The 25,747-nt window shown below is 44.6% G+C and overlaps 1 pseudogene; it reads left to right on the forward strand.

Moving 5' to 3' along the window:
- The window catches only part of LOC143389656 (teneurin-4-like), a 648,816-nt pseudogene that overhangs the window by 210,225 nt on the left and 412,844 nt on the right, over positions 1–25,747 (forward strand).

Consider the following 25,747-nt stretch of genomic DNA (forward strand, 5'->3'; position numbering starts at 1 on the left):
TATGCCATGTGGCTCATGAGCTGGTTGTTCGTTCAAGTTCAGGGCAGAGAGAAGGTGAGGTGGAAGGGGAGGGGAGGGGGAGGGGAGGACACACTGGGATTTCAACCTGAATCTGTCTTGAGCATGGCATTGTAGAATTCTCTACCCCATTGACATTCTTTCTGAAGGAATTGCCATTCTGTGTATTCTGTGTCTGTGATTGAGTCCCTTGGTGAGTTTGTGGCGGGGGGTGGCGTGGTGGGGTGTTTGTGTGTGTTTTTCTCTTTACTCTGAAAATTGGTCTTGGAGTCCACAAGCAGCAGCAGCTGCTGCAGCTGCCATAATTAAAATGAAATAACCTGCTTCCTTCAGTCCTTAGGGACAAAGGCATAAGAAAATATCCATATTGTAAATGAACTCAGGAATGTGGTAGATCTTCTTTTGTTTACTTACAACAAGTTCTATAGCTTTGCTTTTTTCTGGAGTCAGAGAGAAAGTAGGGAATTAACCTTTACTAGGCATTTATCCTGACCCCAGGCACCGTCCTGCCTGTCCTAACTGCACAAGAGAGGGTTTGGGTCCAGCTTTGAGGCTTCACATCTTTCCCCTTTCAGTATCTTGTTGGCCCCCACATCTCTCCACCTGGTCCGATTTCATCCATAGAGCTGGAAGGATTGGCATTATTAAGATGTTATTGAATACGTTGGCACATGTAATTGGCTTGGATTAGAAACCAAAGCTCTTAGCAAAGCAACAAGAAGTATTTTGTGCTAATGATTTACATGATAATGAGATGGCTTTCAGAGGATTGGATGTGTTATTGAAGATGTTGCTTAAAGTCACTCATCAAACCAGTCTGGGAATTGAAAATCCCAGAAGTTCTGCAGACACTGGTTTATTTGGATCTCAAAATAAGGCATCAAAGGTAGAAGAAGCCAACTCTATGCTGGGAAAGGAGATAGTGTCTTGAAGGAGCTCCCAGCATGGTGGGAGGAAAGACATGAAGCCAAGTAATTATAAGACCCTGCTCATAAGGTCAAGGTCAAGGATATAAACAATTTGCTATAAGTTCAGCTTTTTTTCTCCCAAAACCCATTTCACCAGGTGACTTTGTGAGAAGAGCATCCTCACTAGGAATGCCCAGAATGTTAAATATCAAATGAGAAGAAGAAATTATTACACTGTCCATTATTATAAATGCACTAAGGGTCTGGTATTTGTTATCTCTAACTCATTATTTTAATCCCTGTTTAATAATAAGAAGACATATGAAGTTTGTCCCAGGCCACATAGCTGGTGACTGACTGAGGTGTTATTCAGACCCACTCTGTCTGTACACCGGGCTTTGTCTCCCAAACCTACACTCTTGGTTGCCAGGCACAGCACAGGTCTCCCATGTCCCATGTTTAGAGTGAGAAAGGTTTTTGTTCCAAAGAAGAAGAAGAAAGACAGTGGGGAGAGCAGAAGCAAGAGGAGCAGGAGCAGGGAGGGAGGGGAAGGGAGGGGGACGGGGAGGGAGAGGAGGAGTGAGAGGAGGAAGAAGAAGGTAAAAGTTTTACTAGCAGGCATCTTAGTGGGAAAGATTTGCAATCATCACCTCCAGGCTGCAGGTGCAAGGACCAGACCCAAGTGCATTGTAATCCCATTGTAAGCAGCCCTCCCTGAACAGCCCTGTCAGCCCGGAGCATGGAAATGCTGGCTTTCGCACTAACATTCCGCATGGCCCCTGCAGGTTCTGGTATGTCCAAAAGATGTTCCTCTGGATTTCCAAGTTCACTGCTCCTGTCACCACAGCTTAGCCAAGAAGGGAAAGACAAAAGTGAGCACTCCTTGCCAGGGACATGGGTGGTTGTCTGCCTCCTTTGAAATTCTCTGCAAGAAATTGAAGTGTGGTTTGAGACCCAACTCCAAGGACAATTTTATCTCCTTGATCTGTGGACACTTTGGGGGAAGCTAACAGAAGCAAAGGGTTCTATGTTAATTCCACCTGGGCTGTCCCTAAGGGCAGTCCAGGAAAAGATCAAGCTCTACACACTCCAAGGCAGGCAGAAAGTGCTCTGGGAGCAGGACAAGTGTGGCAGGCAGGCAGGTGGTCATTTGCAGGGTCACAGCATGCTTTATGGCTTACCTGGAAAGGAAAAGAACATGGCTCAAGTCTCATCTCAGCTGCTTCCCAGCTGGGGGATTAGGGACAAGCAGCTTAGATGCACCAAAGCCTCCTTTCCTCATCAGCAAGTCAGAAAGGATAATATGTGCTTCCTGCAATTGTTCAAAAGTTTAAATGAGATAAAGCACCTGACAGCCTGCCCAATACCAGCACCGTACAATCATGAAGTTCCTGTTTGTTATGATTTAACTATAGTGTCCCCCACAAGCTCAAGTGTAAGACAATGCAAGAAGGTTCAGAGGAGAAATTATTAGGTTGGGAGAGCCTTAACCTAATCAGTGAACTAATCCCTCATGGGATTAATTGAGTGGCAACTGGAGACAGGTAGGTGTGACTGGAGAAAGTGGTTCAAAGGAGCGTGGCTACGGGGTATATATTTTGTCTCTGGAAGGTGGAGATCCTCTCTCTGCTTCTTGATCACCATGATGTGAGCTGCTTCCCTCTGCCACACACTTGGCCATGAAGTTAAGCCTCATCTCAAGTCCCAAGAAATGGAGCCAGCCTTCTGTGGACTAGGACATCTGAAGCCCTCAAATAAATTTCTCCTTCTTTCTAGTTGTCACAGCAGTGAAAAAACTGACTAAAATGCTGCTCCAGGTGTGTCCCTTCCATTTCCTACTTTGCAAGGCTAGCCAGATTCTGCTAACTAATTCAGATTGCCAATTATGGCACATCTTTGCTCAACAACCCTTGATGGCTCCCTATTACTAAATAATGACCATTCTCTGACTTGGCATTCAGGGCTCATCCTGTTGAGTGTGATGTCCTCCACTTACCTCTACATAATCCACAGACTCCAGAATAAAAGCACACTCCTTCTTTGTCAGGGTTTCTCCTCCTATGCCTTTACTCCATCGTGTGGAGTTCTTGCCCTGCCCCACACTTACACCATCTCTGGTGCAGGTGTCTGTCCATGCCCCATCCTCTCTCTAGGACTCACCTATATCTCTCATGAAACTACAAGCAGTAGAGTTCTTAGTGGCCGTGCCTTGTTCTCCTTGCCAGCCTGCAAGCTTCTTGAAGACAGGATTTGCTTCTGAGTCATCAGTGTCTCCTGCGGAGCCCCTAAAACTCAGCACAGGGATGAATGAATGAGTGAGTGAGTGAACGAATGTCCTGATCCCTTCCTGACTGAATTTCCTCTGAACAAAGTGCTAGTGTATACATACTTCTAAAACCTTTTCAGTAACCTATGAGTATTTTGGTATTCTTAACAGTCACCATGATGCTTATGGAAGGTACTTTGAAAAAGGGGAAATTTGAGAAGGAGGACTGAAAAAAAAAATAGATAAAAGAAAAAGAGGTGAGGGTCTCATGATTGTACCGCAGCCCATCAGGTCATCTGCCCTGGCTGCTCAGGAGCCTGATCGCCGAGGGTGGCGAATGGTTAACCCTGCACGTGGACAGAGCTTGGCAATGTTTCCTGCCTAATAGAGTTATTCTTTGTACAGAATAATTAGAATTTGCTGTGCAGAAACATATGAAATATGGGTAAAGCTGGCAAAATTTCACACTTAGGAGAATTTTGCTTTTAATGGGAATTACTAGTCATTCCTCACCTTAAAAGAGACAATAATGACTTCTTAGATAGTTTCCTATGTATATTTGGCAAACATATATTCAGGGAGATTCTCAAAAACTGACTTTTTAAAAAACACCAAGGCTGTGGGGCTTTCATACAAAAAGGCATTCTGTAGTATTTGTGTATTGATGATGGTATAGTACAGAGAAAAGTTCATAGACTATAACTCCTTGAGTCCCTGTGTTCAAATCCCTGTTCCTCCTCTTGCAATGACCTGAGACAAATGACTTAAAGCCCTTAAGCTTTTCTTTACCCTTCTTTTGAAAGGGATAAGATCTTTTATATTGATTTGACAAACCTTTATTGTATGGGGGCGTTGGCCCTGGGCTCCACACCTCCTTCAAGGCACACAGTCCTTTGTTCATCAAATACTCAGTCTCTACTCTGCTCCAAGCCCTGTGCTGCATGCCTGGGTTGCAAAGAGGGCTGATCTGCAGTCCCTGTCCTGGTAGCGATAGGTCCACCTGAGAAAACATGTACGTCAAAAATGACTGTAAGAGCTGGGCACAGTGGCACACGCATGTAACTCCAGCGTCTCGGAGGCTGAGGCAGGAGGGTCATGAGGAAGCCTCAGCAAAAGCGAGGCACTAAGCAACTCAGTGAGGCCCTGTCTCTAAATAAAATACAAAATAGATTGGGGATGTGGCTCACTGCTTGAGTGCCCCTGAGTTCAATCCCTGGTAGCCAAAAAACAAAAACAAACAAACAAACAAACAAATATAATGCAAGACCATGGCTCCTATAACACAAGAGAAATAGAGAAGAAAGGAAGATGCCCCTGAGCCTTCCAGAAGGCTGAGTAGAGGATGATTGTGGGGCTTAGAATCCCACTCACTTCTAATCTAAATGGTGTGGGTTGGGCAGTCCCGTTTCCCCACTGGTATGCATTTGCAATGACTGCTGGGGAGCAGTCTGTGAGACAGGGTGTGAGGCATCTTGCCACCTCACTTCAGTCTGATCTCTGTTTTCTGCTTCAACAGAAAGGATTCCGCCTTGTCCTCCAGGATCCAATGGCCTTGGAGAGAGGGCTGCAGGGCCCACGGATACTATTAACTCTTCCAAACGTGCTGACATGGAGCCAGGTCAGTCCCCCTCATTAGCTCTGACTTTCTGTTGTAAACTGCAAACTGTGGCGTTCATGAGAAATATATCTTGGAATATGAAGCATGCAAACTTTTTAGTTGGAGGCTTTTGCCACTAGGCAGCCTAGGAAGTGGAAGACCTCAGCCTAGTGGAGGTCTCTCAGGGAGAGAGAGATGCAAGAAGAGGACTGGTGTGGGGCAAAGGCTGCTAGAAACCAAGCTGGTGACCAGCATGGTGGGAGGCCATGGTGGGCAGGTGTCAGGAGTCCAGGACATGGAGGGGGTGGAAGGGGGATTTAAGGGAGTGGAAAGGGGGTGTAGTCAGCCAGGAGGCAACATGCAGATCTGCCCAAGAACACAGAAGAGGGGTGGCCATCAGGCTCATTCTAGGGTCCAGGAGACCAAATTGCAGAGCCTGGAGTTGCTAGTGAGATCAAAGGCAGAGTTGAGAATGGAGTAGAGTGAAGGGAGTGGAGAGCTGTCGGAAGGCAGATGCTCCAGGGGCAAGGAGGGCTCTCTGAAAGCTTTTCTTCATATTTCTGTGCAGAATAGCAATGATAAAAAGCAGGAGGTGACTGCTGGATTTTACAGGGAGAGTGGCATGATCTTTCAAGCTAGAGAGAAACCCATTCTACCCCAGAGAGGGGTAGAATCATAAATACAGGCTGATCACCATGAGGGAGGCTGAGGAAGCAAGGAAGAAGCGAGGGCAGAGGGAGTGTGTCGGTTATTGGAGACCTACTATGAACATACTTGGACCAAGCCCTGTTTCTTATCCTCTGAACAGTCTTGCAAGGTGAAGTATGAGTCTTGTTAGGCTGTGTTATGCTGCAGTAATAAATTAACTCTAGAATCCCAGTGGCTTAACACTGCAAAGTTATATTTCTTACTCATGCTACATGTCTAACCCAGATGGGTGGAGAGCTCTGCTCTGCTAGCATCTCAAAGCCCCGGATTATGAAATCTCTTCTCTGTTGTTGTTTGCTGCCTAGAACATGTGGCTACCTTGGTCTCCATAGAAGGGGAGGAAATAGCTGGAGGTGTTGGCTGTTAACTGCTTCAGTCCAAAAGTGACACAGCCCACTGGCCACAACCAATTTCCACAGACACTGCCTGATTTCTACGGTTCCCAGGAATGTGGAAAAGACATGGATATTTGATGAGCCCTAACTGTCTCTGCCAGAGTAGATTTTATTCTTTCCCTTTTGCAGTTCAGGAGAGGCTCGGAGACATTAACTCTCTTGACCAAGGTCTCCCAATTAAAGTATGCCAAGGCTTGGACCTTCCATCACCTCTGCTTCAACTACATATTTAGTTATTCACCAAAGCCAGATGCGATAGTTACTATAGGCCTGCAAAGAACAGAAACAAAGGGAGTCTCTACTCTCTGCCTGAAAAGTGTGTAATTGCAAACTGAAGTGGATGCCCTGCCATGCAGATGGGTGATGCCGCCACAGATCCTCTGGGGGTTTTAACTTGTTGTAAAAAGGGACGTTTATTGAAGCATTGGCCAAGTACTTGGTGTATGCATCTCACCTCCCACAACCCCATGAGCTGGTTCTTACAGCCCCATTTTTAAGATAAGAAAACTGAGTATTGCTCAGCAAGGAAAAAGCTAAAAGTCATCTTTTTTGCCCCATTCATGCTCTGTGCAATGATGTCGCAAAAGTAATACTGAGAAGGTCACTGAATCTAGACCCCACCCCATCTAAACCAAGAAATGTGGTCTCCACTTGTCCCTCTGTCTTGGGCCTTCTCTGCCTGGTTCCCCAGTGCCCTGCATGTGTCCTGGCTATGGAGATGCAGCCGTCAGCTCTGGCAGAGGGAGCTCCTGGAGCCCCAGACTGGCTTGCTCATATCCCCATGCTGGTGCTGCCCACAGAGCTCAGCCAGTGAGGCTTATCTCAAGCAATCAGAGAGGACGTTGTGTAAATACGTTAAGTGCAGGATCTGAGTCTGGCAGGATGGGGCTGCATCTGAGCCTTGACATCAGCAGGTTCGTCTCCTTGGAAGGTTCTCCCTCTTCTCTCAGCCTCACCTCCCACCAGCCCATCCTTTGCATAGGGTACTATATATACGCTGACCGGGCACTTTGCCCTCTATTCTTCTCTGTGATCACCTCCTCTGTCCCCACACCAGTCCCAGTCCCAGTCTCAGTCTGGACTATTGTGGTAGCATGGTCTTTGGGCTCTGCTTCCCCTTCCCACTGCATCTTGCACATAGGCGACTGGTACAGCATCACTCAAGTCACATCACTCCCCTGCTCAGAACCCTCCTGTGACTTCCCATCTTACATGGAGGAAGAGCCAATGTCTTCCTCTCTCTTCCATACTTACATGACCCCGCCTGGCTTCCTTTCCCACCCAGCTTTCACGCTTTAGCACTGTGACCTCTTTGCTGTTCTGTGAACAATAAAAACTCTCCTGCCTCAGAGAAGAAAGCACAGATACCTTTTTCCAGTCTTGGGGAAAATTCTTCTGGCAGAGGGAATAGCAGTGAAGAGATGGGACATCATCATCCAAGTGAGCAGAGTGTGACTGGGCTAAAAGGCCCAAGCTCCTGAATGTTCATTGATCCAGAAGCTGCAGGGGCCAGAGTGGTGGAAAAGGGTGGTAGAGATGAGGGCAGGGTCTTCTCAACCAGCCGGTGCAAGGAACAGTCCTCCGAGCCCAGGTCTTCCTGAGACCCTCTTCTATTTGAACTTTTTAATGCAGCATTTATCTCTATCTGATGTGTTATGAGTTACTGGATAAGCTGCACTGTCTATTTTCTGACTTCTCCCATTAGAACATAGGTTCCATGAGAGCATGGACCTACTTTATGCCATGCTCTGCAGTGTTCTTAGGCCTGGCCCATGGTGACCCTCAGACTGAGTGAGTAAATGAACAAATAATTGAACAACACACTTCATTGTTACTTGCTTCCAAGCTATTGCACCAATCATCCTGCTGCTACTTGTGCTGTGCCCCTTTCCCAAGATGTCCCTGCTGTCCTTCTCCCCAAGAATGCCCTCTGCCTGCCCACGAGGCTTCCTGTGGCACACTGCACAGAATAATCCATCCATGCATCCCACAAGTCCAGGGAGTTTCAAAGTCAAGTATAGCTCCTTGTCTTTGAGCCCCCAGTTCCTGCAACACAGTGAGGACCCAGTTACAGTTCATTGGCCTATCCTGAGTGGACCAGAACTTCATCCAGAACTGCAGCCAGGGGACCCTTCCCTCCTCCTCTGCATGTCCTCTTCACCTGCAGTCAGGTGGCAGAACCCTTGTTGCCAGCTCAGCCTCCTCCAGCTTAATGCCTGCCTTGGAGATCAGGATGAGGAGGTAAATGGGACACTAATGAAATTCAGAGAGAAAACTAAATTGGGTGGTGTTGCAAACAACATGCAGGAGGGAGGCATGATTTAAAAGGATCTCTCCAGAGTAGGAGAGAGAAAAAGGCATGTAAACAGCCTGAAGTCAGCTTCCCACAGGCCCATCTCCAATTCCAGGATGCGTGGTGACCTATAGGAATCCCGTTCACTCTAGGGGCTTCACTTTCCAAACTTTGCATTCCGGGCCTTTTAATCAATGGACTCATTTATTCATTCATGCCTTCTGACCGGCTTGCCAAAAAGGATCTTAGTGGATTAACAATTTAAAATCAATCAATTAATGAATTAACGAAGACCAAAAGCATTAAGTGCAAAAAATTAAGGTTGAAAATAAGAAAGAAAACATGAAAATTGAAAAGAGAGCAGTAGAATGGAGGAAAGGGACCAGCAGTAGAGGGAGGAAGAGAGGAAGAGGAAAAACACTGGGAGATGGTACTAGACAAATGATATTGTTGTGTTGTGCACATGTCCAAATGTACAGCAGCAAAATCCACCATCATGCACGACTAAAATACACTATTTTAAAAAATTGTGGAGGGAAAAAACGAAAGGAATGAAGAAAATAATGGAGGAGGGAAGATAAAGAGAAGACCAGGGCCACTCCGGAGGAGGTTCCTGAGAAAGGGGTTGCAAACCAGAGCCTTTAGGATGGCAAGGGCCTATGACAAGCCAGTGGGGCCATGGACCTGGAGACCTTCAGGGCTGGAGGAGCCCTGGTAAGATATGGTAATAATGAGCAGTGTTTCAGAGACCTTCAGATCCACTGTCCATTCCCTGTGTCAGGCATTGACTGTCTGCTACTTGCCAGGAACCCCACAGGGCATTTTTCCCACAGGGCATTTTTCTCTCAGTATGTCATTAAAGTCTCTCAGCATCTTGTAAGTTGTTCCTTTAAAGCTCACTGTAGAGACGAAGCCACTGAGGCACAGGGACACTGAATTATCTAGTTAGCCAACAATGCCAGAACTACTGGATGCTCACATGCAAAGGCAGGAAACTGGGTCCTTCCTCACACCATAGACAAATTCTAACTCAAAAGGAAACCATCAACCTAAATGTAAGTGCTAAAATCATAAATCCTTAGGAGAAAGCATAGGCATAAATATTCATAACCTTGATTAGGCAATGATTTGGCACATACAAAAGCGGGGAAATAGAGAATAAAATAAAATAAATAAATTGGACTTCTCACAAGTTAGGAAGTTTTTTGCTTCAAAGAGTATTGTCAAGAAACTGAAAAAACACCCACAAAATGGGAGAAAATATTTGCAAATCATATATCTGATAAGGGACTTAGATTCTGAATACATAAAAAACACAGCTAAGCAACAAAAGGACAAACAGCTAAATTTTAAAGTGGATGAAGAGTTGCATAAACATTTATTCAAAGACAATACAGAAATAACCAATTTGGACATTAAAAGATGTCAACATCGTTAGCCAACAGGGAAATGCAAACCAGAGACACGGAGTCATTTGTGTGGCCAGCCTTTCTCGGATCAAAGCCTCCTGATCATACACCTCCCTGAACTGGGCAAAGAGGTTATAGTGAAGAGAGGGGACCTGTGCTGCCATGGAAGGTTTTCACAGGAAGGAGGAGAAGGAGTGACCAGGGAGTGGTAGGTCAAGACAGAAGTGTTCAGCCAGGGATGGAATGCAGGGGGCTGTTTGCTCAGTGAAAAGCATAAGTTGCTATCTGCAAAGGATTCCCAGCAAGAGCTGGACACAGAGTCCTCTGCTGCCTTCTCCAGTGCACACCCAAAAGCATCTTGCTTTCTGGTTTTAGGACCATTTTACAACTCAATAGTATTGAATACCCCAAAGGAGTTTTGTCTATGTGGGTTGTATCTATGGAAATTTGTCATACTAGTAATTAGCACTAAAAAAATGTTAAAATTGTTATAAATAAGATATCATTTAACATGCAATATTAATCCCTTACATTAACATTGAGAACACATTTCTATGGAAATGTTTCCATAAAAACCACAATGTCCAGAGTGGTGTTGTCTCACATTTTGTCAAGTCTCTTCACTGATTGGCTTACTAGGAGATGTACCTGTTTCTGCATATAGTCTGGAAACCTCCACTGTGTACTCATGAGAATAATAATGAAAAGGGCAAAGACGTCACTGTATTATTATAAATAGTTTAGTCCTCATGGACTTTCTAAAAAGGATTGGGGGCTCTCTGGGATCCAATATGTGAGCCACACATGAAAAACTGTGGTACAGAGGTGAGGTCTTCACTATAGAGCTGAGTGGAGGGTGGGGGGAAGCTGACAGTGAGTGCAATAGAGAGGAAGAGAAGTGAGAAGAGGCTTAGTGGAGAGGGGACAGGAATTCAGGAATGAAGCCAGGCTGCACGAGGGATGCTGGGGACTTTGACATGATGTTCTTCTGGCCCAGAATGCTTCCTCCCATCCTGGCCATTTCACAAAATCCTCCTCAGAAGCAGCTGGAAAGTCTTTCCTACCATCTTTACCATCTCAAGGCTGGATGAAACTTCTTTCTATGCCCATCACCCTGGAGGCTGCCACCAGAGTGAGCGGTTCAGCACAAGAGTGATTGGAGTTGGGGTTCTAAAAGGAGGTAGAAGGCTTGGGATTCCAGACAGAGGAGCTGGGACTTTGGGGATTATTGTTTAAAAAGTGAGAAGCCACTGAAAGTTTTTTGAGAATATACAAATATCAATCAATCAATTAATGAATTAATTAATTCATTGGTCACCAATAGGCAGATAAAAACCATCCTATACTGATTCTTATTCATTAGCAAACAAAGTAATGTCAGTTATCCAGAAGGAGAAGGGAATGAGAAAAAGGAGGAAGGAAATGGCTAATTGAGGCTCACCGTGTGCCAGGCATTCACCATGTTATCTGTCATAGGTGTCCAGTGGTACATTCATTATCCCCATTTTACAGACAAATAAACAGAGACCTTTCTCTCCCCACAAGGACACTATGGTAGTAAATGATGGAACTGGGATTTGAACTCCAAACTCAAGTCAATTTGCCTGCAATGCCCTTGACTGCCTTTCCCACACTCCACGTGGCCTTGGAGCCATTGGTATGGCCTTGAGTGTTTACTGCTATATTCTAATCTTACATTTTTTTGTGTTCCTATCATCTTTCCAAGCACATTTTTTTTTCAGTTCTTGAAAAGCATAACAGGAACACCAATAATGCTCCTTTGTTCCACTGTTTGGGGTCTACCATGGCAGCTTCCACGTTCACAGTAATCCATGATCCTCGCTGTGGCATGGCTTCTGTCTACTCACAAAAGACAGGGTCACAAGTGAAGTGCAAACCTGTTATCATTAACTACAGATACTAGTGACTCCAAAAACATCAAGGGGCCAGGCCCCGCCAGAACTGTCTCTCTTGGTTAGGGATGGGAACCTGGGAAGTTGACTTACCTCTGGTGCAAAGGATGTATTTAGACATCTTCCACCTCCTGCTGCTTTTGTGAAAGTTCCCCTGGTGGAAAAGAGCAATGAGTCAACAAGAGGCTCAGGATCCTTTGCCTCTTTGGATTCTAACCATAGCGGGAAAGCCAAGTGCACAGAAAACGCTCCAGGGGTGAGAACAGACATTTGTTGAGGACCTATTAGATATCAGCCACTGCACTGGGCATTTCACAGTCCATTTAACCCTCCCAACTCCCCAGTGAGGTAAGCATTGATATTTCTGATTCACAGATGGGCCCAGGCACCTCAGAAAGGGTCAATGATTGTAAGTCACATAGCTGGGAAGTGGGGGAGGCTGGAATTGGATCAAGGTCATCTGCTGGAAAGCCCAACTTCTTCCAACCAGGTTGATGATAATAACCAGAATGACTGCAGCAAGAACTAGCATCTGTGGCAAGCTCACTCTGCCTAACTTGTATTAGCTCATTTAATCCTTAAAAAAGTTCCAGGGTATTAGGCACTATTGTCACCCCCATTTTATACATGAGGAAACCAAGGCATAGAGAAGTGATTTCAGAAAGAATCATTTTCCAAAAATGGGTGTTGATAAGTCCCAGCAATCTCTTACTATTTGCTGCTCTATTATGAATGGCTCATCTAAGCAAAATCCTTCCTCATAGGACTTACTTAGTAATCATTGGCAATTAATAATTCATGGTTTTCTTGCCACCCCACTTGGGTGGGTAGTTTGGTTGCTATTAGTAAACTATTCTCAGTATTGCCCCATACTCTAAAAAACTCCTAATAGGTCAAAGAATCGTAGAGCTTGATTTCCAGAATGTTCAGGATTTCCAGAATGTTCAAAGACAAGTATAATAGAAGGGCATCTAGTGTAGTGGAAGAGAACAGGCTCCAGAACCATAGTGATGGAGTCCAATCTTGGCTTACCAACCCCAAACTCTGGTCAAGCCTCTTACTCTCTGTGCTTTAATTTTTTTAATATGTAAAATGGGTATAATAAGCCCTTACCCCAATGCACTATTGCAAGGACTAACCAGCATGAAAAATGTATATGATTATGGGTAACAGAAACACGAGATACCCTGTGTGGGTAACATCGTACAACACAATATGGATTTATAGAACTGGGCTTAAGAAGGGATCTAATTCTACATTTCATTTGCAAATGAGGAAACTGAGGCCCAGACACCAGCAGTGATTGGCCAATTTACACAGCATTTTAGTTTTCCACTTCCAACACCAAGGCTTAATATGATAATGTACAACATATTAAGAACAACAGCCTCAAGAAGGCCATACACCAATCTTATTTCTAGAAGTTCTAGTTGAATATCTTTCAATCCACTTTATTTTTTTTTTGATAGTCTGTTCTTTGCCTATACTTTCACTCTCCTTATGATATTTCTTTAAATATTGTATGCACTTATTTTATTTTCTGAATCTGATCATTTTGGTACCCATATTATTTGTAGTCTGATTCTTTGGGTCACTTTTTCTGCTGCCTATTGCTCATGGTGGCTTGTTTCTTCATGTGTTCTTTTATATTTTGTGATCATTAAAATTTTTGTGGGACCTCTTTGAGGACTAAGTGGAAAATTAATTTTCCCAGAAAGGATTTGCATTTGTTCCTGCCAGGTACCTTGGAGGAACCACCTACTTGGGGACGTCCCCAAGTGCAGAGCTTAATTACATGTAAATAGGCAACTTGAACTTTGTGTTCTGTCTTGGTTTGGTTTGGTTTTCTCACAAAAGTTCTTGACCCACATGAGGGCCATTTTATCATCTGGGATTCTCAGGGAATTGTTTTTGGGGGTTTTCTTTCCCTTCTACCATGACTAGGTTTCTCACTGTCTCCTCTGTGGTATGAGATTGTGTGTTTTTCTAATGCAACCTTTCGCCAGGATTACTGATGTTGTCTTGAGGAGTCTTGGCTTCGGGTAAGGACACCAGTCTGTCTTCCCACCTTTTGAAGAACGTTAGCTTTGTTTCCTTGGTTGGTCCTTCAAACCCAAAAGCCCCAGACCACCAAGGGTTGGCAGATGACTTCAGTATAGCCTCGCCTTCGGTATTCTGTAATCTCTGTGGATTTGTGCTATTTTGTAGTTACTATGACCTTTGAGGATTTCCTTCTTCTTTCTGCAAGCTTAGCTATATATTTAAAAATAGATAAATTAGTTTGCTTATTTAATCTGCTATTTTTTCTATGTTCAGCATTAGGGGAATTCCTTAGGGTGAGTGGGCAGCCATGTTACTGGAAATAGAAGTCTAGAGTGGTTACCACTGTCCTTTAGTGATGTGAACATGGGACTTCATCAGTTAGGGTTCCCCTGGTTATTACTGGTTGTCAGTTTATCATGGTTTTGCCCCAAATTCCACCCAGTGTGCCAAGAGAGCAAAGAGGAAGTTTCCATACTGCAGGCCAAATCCCTGTCTCTCACAATGATTCTGTGATCACAGGCTATGTTTGTCTCAGCCCCAGAGGGGCCTTGGCCACCAGGAACATTACCTATAGATGTTGCCAAGTGAAAACTCTAGTTTTGTAAAAGGTACCCATAAAATCCCACATTCTGAAGGCATGCCTACATTTTATTGCTATGATACAGCCGTCTCAGACTTGTCCTTGCTAGAACATCAAGCCAGGTAAAGCAGAAGCAGCACAAGAAATCTTATTTACCCCTTAGCTCATTCATTCCATAAATATTTACTGAGAGCCTACTATGTGCTATGCCTGTTAGGTTTTGGCATGTAGAGATGGATAAGTCTCAATTCTTCTTCTTAGGGGCAAGTTCATATACATGGACAGTGATCACTGAGTAGGATTGCTTTGGCAGAAAAACACTGGGGACAAAGGGAACTGACTTAGCCTCAGGTGGGTGTGCTCAGGCAGGCTTCCTGTAGGAAGTGGCATGTGAATCTAAAGCATGCGGGATGGAGAACAAAACAGTGTAGAATCAAAAAGACCACAAATCACCAATTCCTCTAAAGAAAACATCTACACTCAAAGAAATGGTCCTGCTGGTTTTCCTTCCCCAGTCCTAAGTTATGGGTGAGCAGTGCCCTCTGCCACTCCAAGTTGCTTCAAGGATCACTGGTGTCATTTATGGATTATTGACTGGGGCAGGCTGGTCCCCAAGGGACAAAATTATTTCTTGGGGGTTAAGGGTTAAAAAGAATCTTAGTTATTACAATAGTTTTTGGTTCCCCCAAAGAGTCATAGTATATAATAGACCTGTCATATGTCTGTGGTATGGAAATTTCATAGGAAGGGTGATTTGTGGAGAAAGAGTTTGTAAAGGCTCCTTGGTAACTGGGGTAGGAAGAGTTATAAAGAAAAGAAAGGTTAAGAACTCCTGGTGTCATTGAATGAGCCGTGCTGTTAATGCTATATGCACTAACATTCAAATGCTGCCTTCCTCATTTAAACCTATATGACTCCGAACAAATTAGCCTCACTGTGCCTTAGTTTCCTGGGCTGTCAAATGGGCTAATAACACCTCCCGTCACTAGGTTTTCTGAAGATTAAATGGAATAGGAAATGTAAGCTCCAGGCACTTGGTGTCGCGTCTATAAGTGTCTCTGAGTATTGGTGCCCTGCCTTTGCCCAGCCTAGCACACATGTGTTTAGAAGGAGACCACTGCTGGCTGGCTGCTTTTCAGATGGTCTGTGCTCTGGGCCATGAACAATCTCAATAGGAGAGTTCCTGTCTCTGTCACCACCTGCATGTACAGTGCCCCCAGCTCTCAGAATCATCTGGAGAGAGATGGAGTGGTCCATTGGGTTATAAAAGATGATGCTTCCTGGCTCTTCCTTCACAGACAAAATTCATACCCAGCCTGCTGAAGCTGAGGAATCCAGGTGGAGGTGAAGCTTGTTAGTAATCCTCTCTTAAGGGAAGAGAGTTTGGGGATTTCCCCAGGTTGCCAATTAATTCAGGGGCCTTGACTTGAGGTCCTGGCCTCTAAGGTCCCCATATCATCATTCAGGGAAGAAATTGTGGACCCTGCTTGGGCAGGGGTGGTATGACAGGAGCAGGGTAGCCTGTGGCAGGAGGCACACGACACGGCAGGGAGAGCGCAAAAAGGAGGCTGGCTGGCCCTGCTCTTACCCTGAGAGTCCTGCTTCCCTCTCTGCCTCCTCACACCCGGGTGAGGGCCGCATGGTTTAGAATCACCTGAATAACACCCAGCACAAAATCCCTCATTATGTATTTATTGGATAACTAACTCTCTCCTTTTAATAATTAAAACTAGCATTATCATTAAATAATGGGTTATGTATTGTACTGTTTTCTCCTAACCCTCAAAGAAACTCAACTGCTATTTCATCATCATCATTATCCCATTTTATAGAAGAGGAAACTGAGACCAATAAGGGATAGGACATTGCCCCAGAGGACCAACTTGCAGGGCCAGGGTGAGCAGCTCTCTTGCTTGTCTTCCCATCCTGTCTCATACCTACTCTGCCATCACTGGGGCTTCCTTGGGGTGGGGCTGGAGGCAGATTTGGCTCTGAATCTCATGCCTGGCCCAAGGAAGGGATGGAAGAATTTTCCTTTCCAGCAGTGAAAATGCCTGTCTTCCTCCTTCAGCCCTGTCAGAGCCACCCTCCTACATGGCTGCTGTCCTGACTCCTGTCTGGGCCTCTGCTACTCAGGTGAGACAGGCACGTCACCTCTGCCACATCACCAACACACAGGAGACAGCGCCCAAACCTGCAAACCAGGGAGTGCTGCCATGTTCCCCAGCCAGGCAGAGGGGCCCTCTTTCTGACCCCAGCTCTTTTCCTCACAGGGCTGGCTTCTGTGGTGAGGCAGTGTCTGAGCAGTTCATTATCTCTGCACAGAACATGTCAGGGCATGGGCCTCGCAAATCCAGTGCAGCCTGGAGAATGTTCTGCAGTCCCTTGGCCTCTCTCTTCCTCACTCTTCTCACTATCTTCAAAGGAAACACACAGAAAAGATAGAGAGCAAGAGGTAATGAAGAAGAAATGAGCTTACACAAGAAGAAAATAATCTCTGCTTTGTAAAACCTTGCAGTTGGCCAGGGTGTGCTCTGTGCATGGAGCTCCACAACAGCCCACTGAAGCAGGGGTGCTGTTGCCACCTCATTGGGGAGATGAGCCTGTTTCCAGCCTGGACACCATGGGTTCTCCAGGAGGAACTTCAGGGCTGGAGGGACTGTGATGTCATCTCATCCAACCTCCTCTCCAGCCAAGGCCCAGGAAGGGAGGGAAGCTTCTGCAGCTAACTTGGGTGTCAAGTGGCAAGGTGAAGACTTGAACCCAGATCCTACTGACTGCAATGGCCACTCCTTCCCTTCCCTTGTGAGAGGGGAGAGGGGAGTAGATCAAGGTCTGTCCCTAGAAAGTCCCACAGGCCCAGATCAACAGGAAGGACCTGGGGAGCCTCAAGAATTATATCACCCAGGTTCAGAGAGAGACCTGCCATTAGGCTTCCTGACACTTGGTCTTGGTCTTGGGAGTCATGAGGTAGGCTCAGATCCAGCCTTGCCCATTTGGAGGTGGTACTGAGGAGATGGCACAGAATTGGACGAGGTGAAGTTTAGTGGGTCTGTGACACTCTGGGAAAAGGCTGCTTCCTAAGCTGGTTTCACACACGACTTCTCCAGGTGCCTACAATTATGGAAAGGAGCGTTGCCTAATTTTCTAAAACAAGCTTAATTTTAGTTCACCAAAATGTTATCATGCAAAAAGAGAGAGAGAGAGAGAGAGAGAGAGAGAGAGAGAGAGAGAGAGAGAGAAGAGACTCAGAAAACAGCTAAAAAGGCCAAAAAATCAAGGTGTTTGTTTGTTCATTTTTTTCGGAAATGTTAAGGAGGGAGTTAGATGTCTCCAAAATAGCATTCCTGGGTGTGCCTGTGGCCCTCTCCACAGTGACTTGGAAGCCAGAACTTCTCACTGGACTATAAAAGCCCCCTTTTTAAAAAGAGTTGACCATAAATGGCAAGGAATTCAAGCTATGAGTTCAAGTCTCAGTTCTACTTCTGAAGTGTGTGGCCTAGAGCAGGTTACTTAACCACCCTGTGTTTCTATGATTCTGTGTAAAATGATGTAGCAATAATAATAAATAACATTGTTATTGTTGTTTGGATCCCAAGAGCCCTGGCCTAGCGCCCAGCCCTGTCAACACTCTTAGTTTGTGTTAGTGGTGATGTGATTGTTAGCAGCGGTGGCAGTAGCTGTAAAAGCAGGTCATCCCAGCCTCTGCAACTTTACAGTGCTCTTCCCTCAAAACGGGGAGCCCTCTGGATACTTTGAATTGTCAAAATCCTGCTCATCTTTCCAGCTCTCCCTGGAAGGTGAGCTCACTGGCAGCCTGCCCTGACCCTTCAGGCTTGTTTCCTGGTTCCTGCCTCTACCCCACAGCTTCTATGACCTTCCCAGCACAGGTCAGCCTTTTCGGGTCACATGAAGGATGCATTTATGGATGTCTCAAATAGGAGCACTCCTGACCACAAAATGCTTCCTGATGTCTCAGCCCAAGGCAGGCCCCCAGTTGATATTTATAGCATGGGTCTGACTTTGCCCTCCTCTCTCCCCAGCACTAAAAAACTCATAATAGATGTTTGTAAGGATTTAGGCAAAGCTATTTGGTGAGAGGTGTGGGAGGTACCCAGGAAACCAGGGCTCCACCTGTCTCCCTTGCACCTGGCAGAAACAGATAGTATCAGGGCTTCATTATCTACCCACTGGCACCAAAAACCCAACCACTTTGACAATTAGAAGAAAGTTCTCAGTCCTTGCAATTGTTGTTCTCTATTCCACCACTATCCAGATACTTGCTGCAATCCCGGATATTTATCAAAGGACTTCCCAAGATTCCAGATTTCACTCTGCCTCCCTTGAGCACTATCCTATTTTCTTCTCCCTTCTTTGTGATTTACCCATTTCAGGGCAGCCCACCTACATGCCCAGAGAGGGCTTCCCCTAAACACTTGTCCTAGAGGCTGGAGGACTCGAACAGACTTCTTTGTTCCCATGGGAGACCTAGAACCTTGAAGCACGTGGGTACCCAGAACCTGCCAGGTCTGTAGTCTCCGTTGTCCCCCTGAGCCCTGTACTCTGGACTGTACTTTTTGATGGCTACTCAAACTTGGCCCAGCATTACTGGTTCTTCTTTTCTCTCCTCTATTTCAACTGGAAAATAATCTTCATATCAAAAAGTAGAATGAAGAATATACTAAGAATCTGTAGACCCCAAAGAGTTAAAACACTGTAGGTATTTATGAGCTAAACACCGCAATTAGTCTAGATGGCCTTCAGAAGATGAATGGATGGTCCTTCCACTCCATGCTGTTTTATGCTATTCAACACCAAAAGGATGAACTATTGATACATGCAACAACTTGTATGAATCTCCATGAGAAAAGGCCAGTCTTAGATATTTGAAATGACAAAATTTTACAAATGGAGAAGAGGATGACAGAGTCAAGGGAGGAGGCAGGTGGGGTTATAAAAGGGCTGCAGAGATCCTCGTGATGATGGGAATGTTCTGTATCTTACTGGTGGTGATAGGTGCACAAACCTGTGTAGGTGATAAAATTGTATAGAACTTAACACATATGTACAGGAATATAAGTAAAACTAGGAAATGTGAATATGATTGGTGGATTGTGTGAATATCCATATAATGGCTATGATAGTATTTCACTTTGGCAAGATGTTACCATTGGGGGAAAGTATACAAGGGTTGTCTCTCTGTGTTAGTTCTTATAATTGCTTGTGAATCTACAATTATATCAATATAAATTATAATTAAAAATAAAATATATTGCAAGTAACTGTTTAAAAGAAATATTATAGGCACAATTGAATGCCCCAGTGTATCTTCCAATCTCATTTCTCTCCTTCCTAAGAGGCAACCAGTATCAGAAATTGGTATTAATCATCCTCACAATGTTTTTATACAAGAGATGTGCCTAGCATATAATGGGGGCTCAAAATTTATTGAATAAATGAAAAAAATATTAATTCCAGGTGCTTTTGCTTGGGAGAATTTTGGTTACTTTCTTTTTATTTCTTTCATTATTTCTTCTTTAATATCAATCATTGCTGTTTAAAAAAGTGTAATTGAGATATAATTGATATATCTTTTAATTCACCTATTTGAAGAATCTAATTCAATGGTTTTGAGTAAGTTCATGGTTCAACTACCACCACAATCAATTCTAGATCATTTTCACTACCACCCTCAAGAGAGGCCAAGCCCATTAGCAGCCACTCCAGAGTCCTCTAGCCTAAGCTTCTCCTACGCCCTCCAGGTTGCTGGGGTCACCAGCCTTAAGCAGCTCCTAATCTACATGATGTCTCTATGGATTTGCCTCTACTGGACATTTCATAGAAATGGAGTAAAGAACTGTGTTCTTTTGTGACTGGCTTCATTCCCTTAGCATGTTTTCAAAATTCATCTGTGTTGTAGTAAGTTTCAGCACTTTATTCCTTTTATTGCCAAATGATGTCCCATTGTATAGATACATTCTATTGTATTTATCCATTCTCATCTAATGAACATTTGAGTTGTTTTCATTTTCTTGCTATTATGAGTAACACCACTATAATCATTTGTTGGAAGGTTTTTGTATAGTCACTTGTTTTCATGTCTCCTGGGCATATATCTAGGTGTTAACCTTGTAAGGAATTCTCAGACTGTTGTCAAGTGGCCATAATGTTTTACAGTCCCACAAGCAGCATATGGGGATTCCTGTTTCTCCTCATGCTCACCAACATTTGCTATTACCTATCTCTTTGATTTTCATTCAATCATGAGCTTTTGAATCAAGTATCCCAGTTTTGCTGTTTACTAGTTAGGATATCACAGTTAATCCCCACCCCTCATTTTCTCCCTCTGTCAGATAAGACTAATAATACCCACCTTGCAAGACTGCTGTGAAGATGGGTCAATTAAGACAATGGCTGGTAAGACCTTAGCATATAGCAGGATGCAGTTGGCTGTCTTTGGAATGCAGTAACTGTGACAGCTTCTTATTATGGGCATCAGCTAGTCCATTTTCTTCTTCCTGGGATGCACTTAGTCACCTAGAACCTCTACTAGCACCTCTCCTTAGCTGACTGGGGGTTAAGCCATGTGCAAGTGAAAAGCCAGGAGAGTTGCCCTTCAAAAATGCACAGACCTCATGGTGAGAATCGGAACAGTCCTCATCACCCCAATCTCCAGATCCTGGGCCTCCACAGAGGGCTGGCACCCTGGCAGGGTCTTGCCAGGCACCCCTCTCCCATCCCACAGGAAGGGAGAATGGCAAAAAACACTAGCAGGCCCAGTTTCAGAAGCTTCAAATTGGGTCTGAACCACTTGAGTTTATTGAAATAGTTTTTCCCCCTCCTTTTCTTTGGCAAGAGCCCATTTTTCATTCCATCATTTTTGCAACAATCACAAACATTATCTGCACACACAGCCATTGTATAGGGGAAGAAAAGATGATTGCCTGCTGTGGTTCATTTTGGAGATGACTCTATAGATGGGAAGGACACAGCTGTGTGTCAGAGAAGCAGAGAACAGCACAGTTCAGTAATGCCAGGGCATTGGGAGGAAGAATGGAAATGGGGTAGTCCCTCATTGCAGGAAAGACACAGCAGTTGGAGTGGCAATGGCTCATGGGACAAGGTGTCTGTTCATGACCATGTCATGACCAGTGCAACAGGAGGCATATCTTTTCTGAATACCTCAGGCTCATCATGCCTCCAAACAGACTCGGCATCATCTCTACCTCCAGCCTACTTCCCGAGTCCTCCCCATCTTACTGGGCTAGGATCTTGGTTCTGTTCTTTCCTTTGTCTCAAATATCTAATCCATCACCAAACCTCAAATGCATCCAGTTCCCAACATAATGTCCCTCCTGGATCTCTGTGCAGCCTTCTCACTGTTTCCTGCTGCTCTGCCTCTAACCTTGCTCCCCCTGATGAGTCATACTCCAGCCCACACTAATCTGCCCACGAAATAAATAAGATCAGGTCACTTCACTTGAAAACCCTACAATGGCTTCTCTTTTCTCTAAGAATAAAGCCAGATGTTCTTAAGCCATTTGCCCTGAATATGCATGCTTCTAAAGGCTGTTGTGATTCTTTGCTACTGCACTGACCATATCATTGGTTTACTTATCTGTCTTCCCCATTCACCCCTAGGTTCCCTAAGGGTAGAACTTCTGACTTATGATAGGTGCCTAATGTTTCCTTCCACCTACATTTGAGAAGTCTTACAATTTTCAGAACACTTTTGCCTAATTGTTTCTTTCTTTAACCCTCACTGCTGAAGTACACACAATAGGATTTTTTAATTTGCATTTTACAAATAGGAAATACAAGACTTAGACAAGGTAAGTGATGGTTCAAGACTCCTACATAGTAGGCAAATGGTAGAGCCAGACTAACCATGGGTCTTCCAAAGGAGCTATCACTAGAATTCCATGAAGAAGGCAAGGCAGGTTACTAATATCTGTAGTTCATGTAGTGTGGTCCCTGGACCACCAGCATCAACATTACTGTTAGAAATGTATTTGGAGCTTCACCCACAAGATGATAAAATAGCAAGCGTGCAAGCCCACACTTTCCAACTGTCATCTTCCATCCAAGATCATATTCTCTGTGTTGTCTGATGTTCTGCCTCTAGAGTTACTCATGTCCTTAAGTTCCAGTGGTAGGCGCTGATGGAAAAGCTAGAACAAAAACTCTTTCTAAAGACTCTCTGCAGAATGGTCTTTTTCAATAAGGTCAGAAAACTCTGTCAAACATAATAGTGCCACCCATGGAGCATACTCTGCCAGGACTGATTAAACAAGGTCTTTCAAGCATCTCTCCTGGGTGACTTGGGGTGTTGAGGCAACCAGAATATGAGTCATTTGTAATGCCCCAGGTAGAAGTATTTCCAGGGCAAAATAATCCCTGAGTGTGGACAGAAACTACTAGTGACAGGCAAAAAGTTCAGAGGGTGTGCTTGTGCCTGGAGCAACAGGTTTGTCCTCTCCTGCCCCCAATTTGACTTTGAAACATTCCGTCAAGAATGATAAGTCTGGAATTGAAAGGCATCCATGCACCAGCTGAGCCAAAGACCTCAGTGGTTTTGTGGGATGCCCACGTCCCTTAGGGGCACCAAGCATGGCTGCACAGTGATGAGAAGTGAGCCTGGAAAGCCTGCCTGCATTACTCTGATGCATGACCTTGGATGACCCTTTCCTCTCTGGACAAAATTGACTATAGTGGTACATCTTTGAGACCCCTTCCTGCACTGATGTGGAGAACTATGGCATGTTCGGGGGTAGGGGGTGTATCTGAAGAGCTCTGGACCAGTTTTCTTCCAGCTTCAGAATAGGAAGTCAGTGAGATGTGGTCAGCTAATAAGACAGGACACCTGTCAACCCTCAGCAGCTTCAGTTCTCAAATGTGTAGCCTCTGAAAAATAAAGGGAGAGGGAGAGAAGTTATTGTCCTCCTGAATCTCTGTATTTCTGACTCTGAAGGACTGTTAAAGGTCATCTCATCCTTTGTATTCTGCCTGTCCAGTCTGGAATCAGTCTCCACTAGTTCTCAAACTTGACTGCACTAGAATCCCCTGGAGGTCTTGTGCAAAACACAGATGGCTAAGCTTTGTCTATGGTTTCTGCTTCAGTAGGGATGGGGGAAAGTACCAGAATTCACATTTCTAACATGCTCCCAGGTGCTGCCACTGCTGCTGGTCTGGAGATGACAGGACAAGCCAATTCTCTGCTTCATGATCCCCAGTGGCTATCCTACCCCTGCTTTCAAGTGCCCTGGAGCATGAGCTCACTCCCTCAGAGTCAGCTCCCTCACCCTGTGGCATCTGTCCTGTAGATGGAGTTTGAGACCTTTCTGCCCTGGCTTCCACCTATTATCTATGAACTTGGACTTCATAGAAGGTCCCTGTGCCAGAAGGTGAGGATAATAACAGCAGCCGTTTCTTGGGCACTGATCAAGCATTTCACATACATCTTATTGATTCCCTCCACTCGTATGGGAATAAAAATATTCTTTCCAACTCACAAAGTCATTGTACAAAAGGACAAAAATGTGGAATCATTTTCTAACCTTATAGACTAAGAGTTTGTTTTTCACTTTCAAGCTTTGTATTCATCAGCTACAATATTCTTAACAAAATACCACAGACCAGGTAGCTTCAACAACAGACCTGTATTATCTCACATTTCTGGAGGACAGAAGTCCAAGACAAGGCTTGGTTTCTTCTGAGGCCTGGCCTCTCTCCTTGGATGGCCACCTTCTCACTGTATTCTCATCTGGTCATCCTTCTGTTTGTGCTGTGTCCTAATCTCTTCTAAAGGACACCAGGCATCCTAGATCAGAGCCCACCCATATGACCTCATTTTATCCCAATTACTTTTCATGTTCTGAGATTCTAGGGGTTAGAACCTTCACATAACAGATTTAAGGGACATAATTCAACCCAAAACAAGCTTCTAAATGAAGTCTGATTGATGCCTAGCTGTGTGACTATGGAGATGTAAACTAACATTGCTGAGTCTTGCCTTCTTCATCAGGGCCCAGATTGGAACACTTATAAGCACAAAGAAAGGATCTGAATAGGGAAGAGAGATTCCAACTTCCTAGGAAATTGGACTTGGAGAAAAAAGATGACCAAGATGATAGAATCTGGCTGAGAATCTGATCAGGAGGCCCCTTGTCCAGGCTTTGTGAAACCCCACCCAAGGAAGAAATCTGCAGAACCACACAGTGATGCATTGTTCCAGAGCTCTATGCAACCTCTTTGGTGGTGGAGGTCAGAGGCAAGACTCTTGAGGAGATCCTAGGAGGAAGACTTTACTAGCTTGCACACCCTGTCCCCACTCACCAGTCAATCAGCTGCTGCTAGGGAAGATCTCCAATCATGGAGCTACCATTGCAGTCCTCTCTGAATTCTAGAACTTCCTAAACATAGGAGGTGTATAGGGTTGGAAATAAGCTAAATATCTATCAATACGGGAAGTATCAACTTACTCACAGTTTGAGTTTGCCATCGTTTATTGTTATTATGCTATCATGGGGGAAGTACACCACAACCCTGTGGTGTTGGTGACCATTACTGACCCCATTTCATAAATGTAAATACTGAGGCTTAAAGAGTTCAATGAGCTGCCTGTGGCCACACACCTGTGTGCTAGAGCCAGGGCACGAAATGAGATCTTTTTGAATTGAAGCTTATATTCTTAAGCTCTATACTCTACTCATTGATAAGTCCTGATGTAGAAGAATATTGAATGATATGGGGAATGCCTTTGATGTGATGTTAAGTGAAAATTAACAAGATATAAAGCACTCTATCTCAGTTCTATAAATAAATGTATGTGCAGTGTATATAGACAGGGGAGAGAGCTAAAAATCAGTGCTTATTTCTAGATAGTAAGATTACCTTTGATGTTTTCTGTAATAACTGGAATAAGGAGAAATGGATCTTGTTAAAGGGGATATGGATCAAGGTTTTGGAAGGAGACAAATGTTGGTAGGAACCGCTGGCTGTAGCTCTCCCTAGCTATATGACACCAGGCATCCAGCCACCACCCAGCCTCTGGATCTCCCTGAAGGATTCTGGGACCCATGGCAAGAGACAAGGATTGGGAAGCGCACCTGATTGGGGTTCTATTTTTGAAAAAGGCCTATGCTGCCATCCCCAGAGACAGAGTGCACTGTATTTCCCTGAATAACCACTGCTATTTTTATAGGGCGACAATGAACTATGCACCCAGGGAGAAGGGGAGTGGCAGCGGCTGGAAGCTTCTAGAGACCCTGCTAGTCCAGAGCTGGATCTTAGATTTCTTCTTCAAAAGTCCCTGCCTGGGAAGTCGTTCCTCAGCCTTACTGTGCCCTTGGGGATTCTGTAAGGCCACTGATGTCTGTAAGCTGGGAGGGCAGGGCAGTGTGGAGTACCAACCTCAGGGGACTGCTTTTCACCTTTGCCTGGTGCAGTTGTTATCAGTGTTGTCAGCTCCCAGGACAGAGGAGATATCTGAATTTAATATCCCTTTACCATGGCAGGGAAACAAGCAGGAAAGGATTACTGTCTAAGAGCAAAGCCTTCAGGACATGTTTGTGAGAATTTTTAGAGATGAGCAGAGATCAATAAAGATCAGAGCCAG

This window comes from Callospermophilus lateralis, unplaced genomic scaffold (genome assembly GCF_048772815.1).
Source record: "Callospermophilus lateralis isolate mCalLat2 unplaced genomic scaffold, mCalLat2.hap1 Scaffold_169, whole genome shotgun sequence".
NCBI lineage: Eukaryota > Metazoa > Chordata > Mammalia > Rodentia > Sciuridae > Callospermophilus > Callospermophilus lateralis.